This window comes from Fragaria vesca, linkage group LG4, assembly GCF_000184155.1.
Source record: "Fragaria vesca subsp. vesca linkage group LG4, FraVesHawaii_1.0, whole genome shotgun sequence".
NCBI classification, from domain to species: Eukaryota; Viridiplantae; Streptophyta; class Magnoliopsida; order Rosales; family Rosaceae; genus Fragaria; species Fragaria vesca.
The window spans coordinates 612,629-620,261 of NC_020494.1; positions in this window are offsets into that span (position 1 = coordinate 612,629).

The following is a 7,633-nucleotide window of genomic DNA, read 5'->3' on the forward strand; positions in this document are numbered from 1 at the left end:
AAAGTTTATCCCTTTTATGTTTTCCGCAAGCCTAAACCGAGCTTCTAAATTGTGAACTTCATTTCAAAACAAAATTGCTTACTCAACTGTTTGTTTGGTTTTCTTACTAAATGGTCTGGGTTGTCTTTTCGACTCAAACTTATGTAGTTGCACTTGAGTCCACTTCTCTCCCCTTAATCGTTGTTTAAAGGCGTGCTTAATTTGCTGAAGTTAATTCTAAGAAAGATACTCCTACTTTTACCATATCTCAATGCTTTGAATTATGGTTTTGAGTAAATGTTGTACTGTTGGTTCATTATTAATCATGGCTCTTCTCCATTGACATCGTCAATTGTTGTCTATAAATGATATGTGATGCTTATGAATTGGTTTTATGAGAAGATCACGGTGAATTTTGTTATGCACACCAGGTGCTTGATGAAATGTTTGTGAATGAATTATGGTGCCTTACTGGATTCAAGTGTGGTATCAACTAATGACAGAGTGCATATTCGGAATTTTGGGGTCAAGGATGGTGATCAAGTATGTTCTATAGGATTCTCAATTTTTTTTTTCCCCATAAAACACATCCAGAATATGCCTTTTTTAAGTTGCTGCAATTTAGGATGACAATGCATATGTCCATGTTGTTACATTATATTTGCATTTTTTAAGATAGCTGTGGTTGGATGACTTCTGAATTGCTTATGCAAATCCGTAGTCTCAACCCTCGGTTGTTACATCCGACTCTTTCTAAATCCTATTTTATTCTTTATAATTGTGTAGAACATCTGTTTTTACATTTGTCTCTTGTGTGAAAGCTACGTTTGAACCTCTAATATTTTGACTTAGATGATAGAACTATGTATGAACCTAAATATGATACTTGTATTCCATTCCATTAGTACCTTTTTAGTAGAACTCTAGGCCAAGTTTTGTTATATGCAATAAAGATTTAGCCTTAAAGTGAACGTATTCCTACTTTTCTAGGAGCATAGTGACATGAGATGAGATATATAGTGTATTACGTACTCAGATTTTCTACTGCTACAGGAATTGTACTATCTTAGCTCATTTAGCAAGTTGTGGAGTGATACTTTACTGCAAAAAGTATCGGTGAGTGTGGCAATATTATGTGAATAGTTACATAGATGGATAGTTATATGCATAGTTACATGAATAGTTACATAGACGAATAGTTACATGCATAGTTACGTGGATAGTTACATAGATGAATAATTACATGGATAGTTACATAGATGAATAATTACATGGATAGTTACATGTATAATTACATGTATAGTTACATATATGGATAGTTACATGCATAGTTACATGGATAATTACATGCATAGTTACATAGATGGATAGTTAAATGGATAGTTACATAGATAGTTACATAGATGGATAGTTACATGCATAGTTACATGAATAGTTACATAGATTGATAGTTAGATGGATAGTTATATGCATAGTTACATGTAGAGGTGGCAAATGGGCTGTTAGGCACGAGCACGGCACGTTAATAAGAGGCCCGGCCCGGCCCAAGCCTATTATAGGCCCGGCACGGCCCAAGCACGTTATTCTAATGGGTCGGGCTGGGCCTAGAAAAATGAGCCCATGGACCCGGCCCGAGCCCGAGCCCGTTATAGGCCCGACCCGACCCAAGCACGATAAACTACAGCCCGTAGCCCGGCCCGTTTATAATCTAAACCCTTTTACAGTCGAGACCGCAACGTCACTTAACTCGATCTCGATCAGATAATCCTCACTTAATTCACTTTCCCTGGAAAACTTCAATCGTCTATCAATAAGCTTCAATCTCGGACCTTTCAGATTCAGCTTATCAATGGAGGCAACGGCTTCTTCTTCCAACGGCTTCTTCTCCCCATATATATATATACTAGCGAGCTTCCCATTGAATCACACATTTCTGCCTTCATCATTAAATTTGCACTCGATCACCTTCTTAACGCCGTTCTCGTTGGGTCTGATCACCTCCTTCGGCGGCAGAAGGAAGTCCAGATCACCGTCCTCCTCATCTAGCTCTCCCCACCGAGGCTTTGCCGGTCGGGCCTCATCAGCTGTTCCCTTAATCTTTCCATTCCATCTGAGTATCTGATCGTATCAAGCTTGAAGATGAAGGTATTTGTTTGATGAATTTCACTCAGATCACTATGCTATATGTTTTAGATGATTGAATTTCATATGGATTTTATTTTCCTGCGATTAATTTGACTCTATTTTCCTCTAATCAATTTCACTCGAAGATGGGTACTGAATCATTGTTTTGATTAATCAAATTACATTTGGATGTATACCAATTCAGTTCGGTACTGAATCTTTTGATGAGATAAAATAGACAATTGCGTGTAAGTTAGTTCAGTTCAGTTCAAATAGACAATTGTGTGCAAGTTAGTTAAGTTAGTTCAGTTCAGTTCAATTCTCCCCGTATATATATATATATATTATATATATATATATATATATATACACACACTAAGTTAGTTGTGTGTAATCAAACTTGGTGCTGCAATATATGTATATGTTAGAGCTCCTCAAATAATATATTGAGACAATCTCATTGCTTAATATAGGTAATCTGATCGTTTGTATGTATATGAAACTTGTTTGTATACCTTATACTATAAAAATGTGTTTTGATTGATCAATAGAGTGTATGTACTGATGTTTCTTCTATGTTTGCTGCAGTCCATGTAAGTGAAATATAGATAAAGCTTCAATTGGAGGTACGATATTATATATGTTTTAAGAGCCAATTCTTCTCTGAAATGCAAGAGGTACGTACGGTATTATATATGTTTTGCTTATCTGGGTTGTTGTTTTCTATTTGAGTCTCTTTGCTTGTTTTGGTGTTTTATTTTACTTAGATATGGACAATGAGGATGATTTGAATTTGGGTGAGTACTATGATAATAGAGATTTATTTCCACAACCAGACCCTGAGAATATAGCATGTGAGTCTTTGAGTTCAGGCGAATCACAACCCTCATCTCCAAATGATAACAGCCAACCTATTGAGGTTGGCACTGAACCTAATGAGTCTGACATAGAAGAAGTGATCAAAAAAGAAAACGAACATCTAGTGTGTGGGATCATTTCAAACTTGAGAAAATTGATGTCGGTGGTGGTAATACAGATGAAAGGGCAATATGTAAATTTTGTAAGTTCTCGTTAAGCTGTAAGAGCAGTAACGGTACTGGACATCTTAAGAGGCATGCTAAAAAATGTCTCGAAAAACATCGCTCTAAATCTGATCCTACTCAATCTCAATTGAGTAGAAAAGATGATGGTAGTGTGGGCACATTTAAGTACTCCCATGCTAGAATGAGGGAGGGTTTGGCTAAACTTTTAGCTGTTGAGGAATTACCATTCTCATTTGCTGAGAGTCCAAACTTTGAAAGATTTCAAAGAGAGTGTTGCCAACCGGAGTTTAAAAAAGTGCTTCGTAACACTAACAAGAACGACTTGTTGAAAGTTTACAAAGAGGAAAAGAAAAAGTTGATACATGTTTTCTCAAATTTAAAGAGCTCAATGGCTATTACTTCTGATTTATGGGGTGGTAGAAATAACTTGCCTATTATGTGTGTTACTGCTCACTACATTGATGATAATTGGTTGCTGCATAAAAGAATTATTGGCTTTCGTCTTCTAGAATATCCACATACTGGTAGTACAATATTTAATGGCATGATGGATGTGTTTAAGGAATACAATATTGTTGGCAAAATATTTTCAATCACTTTTAACAATGCAACCAATAATACGGTTGCAATAGATCAGCTGAAGCGTTGTTTGCATCCTCCTCATGGAGGAGTACTTTTTCATATGAGATGTGCATGTCATATCATTAATCTGATGGTGCAAGATGGATTGAAAATTATTGGAACTCAGATTAGTTGTGTTAGGGATGCTATTGGATATGTTTGTTCTTCAGATAGTAGAGTTCAAGAGTTCAATAAGCTATGCAAAAGTCAAGGCCTGAAACCCAGAAAATTTAAAAGAGACATGCTTATCCGTTGGAACTCAACTTATCACATGTTAAACAGTTGCAAAGGTTACACCAATGCACTGAGTGTTTACTATAATGACAAAGTTAATCAAAATATTTTGACTGAGGATATGTGGAATCTTTGTTTCAAATTTTGGGAGTTTTTGAAAGTCTTTTATGATGCCACATGCAATTGCTCAGGTGTTTACTATCCCACATCTCCTATTGCACTTAATGATTTGTATGCAATTAGTGTTACTTTTCACAAGTACAGGTATGAAATTGGTACTTTTGGAGAGATTTGTGAAATGATGGTAGCCAAATACAAAAAGTATTGGGAGGTGGTTCCTTATACCTTCTGTTTTGGGGCTATTATGGATCCAAGGATCAAGCTTAATGGTTTGGAATTGATATTGAGTGAGATAGTGAAGAATTTGGAAATTACTATCCCAATGACATCAACTAGCATCCAAAAGAATTTCAATGATACTTATAATTTATATGCAAAGAAATATGCAGCTGCTAGTGTTCAAAGTAGCCAAACTTCCCACCGTCCTTCTCCATCAGATTCTAATGCATCTAGTAGTCAAGCTGTTTTTGGTTTGCTTGCTAGCAAAACCAAACAGAGGGGTGTTGTCAGTTCTTGCAATGAATTTTTTAAATATTTAGATACTGATTTTACTGAGTTCATGACTGAGGAAGAAAAAGTAAAGTTGGATATTTTGGGGTGGTGGAAAGCACATAGCAGGAATTTTCCTGTGCTTTCCACCATGGCACGTGATGTACTAACAACTCCAGTGTCCACAGTAGCATCGGAGTCTGCTTTTAGTGCAGGTGGTCGTGTATTGGATGAAAAGAGGTCAAGGTTAACTCCTGGAAACTTGGAGGCTCTTATGTTGGTTAAAGATTGGAATGATGCATATCATAGAGCTCAAACATTTGTGGATGAGGAATTGGCATGTGATGAAGAAGAAAACAAAGGCGCACTTACCATTCCTGTTGATTAACAAAGCCAGTAAGTAAGACAAGTACTAGATTTTGTAATTTCTATTTGAAGTCATCCTTTCAAATTTCACATATTTGTCTAACTTATTTTGTTTTTTTTTCTTTTTCTTTTCATCAGAGCAACCAAACTGAGATGGCATAGGACAATGAGGGTGGCACTTATGTTAACATCAGTGTGTAAAATAGTATAATTGATATCTGTGTTGATGGAAAGGTTTGATGAATGCAAATGAATGATAGTTGAGTGGGTGCCAACATAGTTGGGATGTGCTCAAACTATAGTGAGGCAATCTCACCTTTTCAGACTTGATGATGTTTTTGTACTTATCACGGGGCACCGGTTCTTTGTCCTCCCCGTTGTACTCTTCTATGGTTATAAATAATATGCACAGGCGTGGGGATGAGCCTCCCAGATAGCTGGGTTCCAAACCCCTTTTTAAAGAGAGTGATTTTGCTATTAAGTATTATGGAAGTATTATGGAGATAGGCAGAGGACATGAAGTTTCTTTTGTCATATGGAATTCTTTATCTTAATTTTTCACTGAACAGGAATACAAGATGTTATTGAGTTCCAGTTTGTCATGATTTTAGTCATGCTGTTATAGGCCCGGCACGGCCCGGCTCGGCCCGATTATAGACCCGGCCCGAGCACGGCCCGATATGTTATGGGCTTGGGCCATGGGCTGGGCTGGGCTTAATATTTGAGTATATGGGCCGGCCCGAGCCCGAACCCGTTAAGAAATGGGCCAACCTGGGCTGGCCCGAGCACGGCCCGAAGCCCGATTAAATGGGCCGGGTCGGGCTGGGCTGGCCCGTTTGCCACCTCTAGTTACATGAATAGTTACATACATGGATAGTTACATAGGCAAGTTAATGTAGTTACACAAGTGTAGCATGTATGTAACTACCCATGTAACTATCAATCTGTAGTTACATGGATAAGTTACATAGATAGTTAATGCATAGTTACATAGATAGTTTCATAGATAGATAGTTACATGCATAGTTACATACATAGTTACATGGATAGTTACATGGGTAATTACATGGATAGTTACATAGGTAGGTTAATGTAGTTACACAAGTGTAGCATATATGTAACTACCCAGGTAACTATCAATCTGTAGTTACATGTATAGTTACATGGATAGTTACATGCATAGTTACATAGGTGGATAGTTACATGCATAGTATGAATAGTTACATAGATAGTTACATGGATATATAGTTACATACATGGGTAGTTACATTGGTAGATACATATGTAGTTGCATAGGTAGATACATATGTAGTTGCATCGGTAGTTGAATGTAAACTGCACATCTAAATAGCCATGTAGCAACAAGCAAAGAAAAAAAAAGATACATAATTAGATACAAATGCAGTTACAATAACTGTTTTGAAAACCTGAATGTAACTACCCATGTAATTGTCATTGTCAATCTTCTAGTTACATGGGTAGTTACATTGGTAGATACATATGTAGTTACAATAAGTGTTTTGAGGTGTGATAAGTAGATACATATGTAGTTACAATAAGTGTTTTGAGGTGTGATAAGCTAACATATCAGACAATTTTGTGCAGAGGAAGATGATGGGAAAGAATAACAGAGAAAAGGATACACAAGACAGAGATGCTGACATACAAGAAGCAAAGAAAAAAGAAGAAGGTAGAGTTGATGAAAAGGCAAAGAAAAAAAAGAGAAAACAGTTGATGAAGAGCAAAGAAGAAAAAGAAGATAGCTGATGAAGAGGGTGATGATGAACTGCTGGCCAAACTTTGCAAGCAGCAGAACATGAAGAAGACACTAAGAAGGATGAAGTTCTGATGTAGATTTTCTCTGGTTTAGTTTCAGATAGGAAGCATTACAAATCATACATTGAGCTAATTTTTCAATATATTAGGAGCAAATGGTTCAGGAAGTTGAGAGTAAAGTGTTCTATTCTTTTTGAATAGCTACATGAAAGATTAAATGTTTTGAACAGATTTCAATGAATAGACATTGCTTTGCTTTGCTTTGCTTTCTTTTACATTTTGTGTATGTCAATACATGTAACTGGTTATGTAGCATATATGTAACTACCCAGGTAACTATCAATCTATAGCTACATGGATAGTTACATAGCTAGCTTAATGTAGTTACATAAGTCAAGTATATAATAATTGCAGCGTGCCGCTGCACCGCTACGGCAACGTTCTGCTGCTTTTACCATGTTGTTGAACCGCGACGGACACTTTATGCTTCTTGGCCATAACAACATACTCGAATGCAAAAGTAACTGGACATGTAACTAGTAAATGCAAATGTAGCTATCTATTTATAGTTACATGGATAGTTACATAGGTAGCTTAATGTAGTTACACAAGTCAGGTACACATAATAATTACACAATCCAAATGATAATATCTTAATATGTAACTAGTCAAGTAACTGTTGAAAGCAACGTAACTGACTATGTAACTGTTCATGTAACAGTTCAAATCCAAACGATTCTCCCTCGCCTTGACTCATCAATCCTTCTGACTCCTCCGCAGGCTCTTTGTTATTCCCGCCTGGTTCGTCAACCTCCTGGTCTTCGTTGGCTTGCTGGAGAAGGGTGCAGCAAACTGAAATCGAAAAAAAAAGAAAAAAAAAA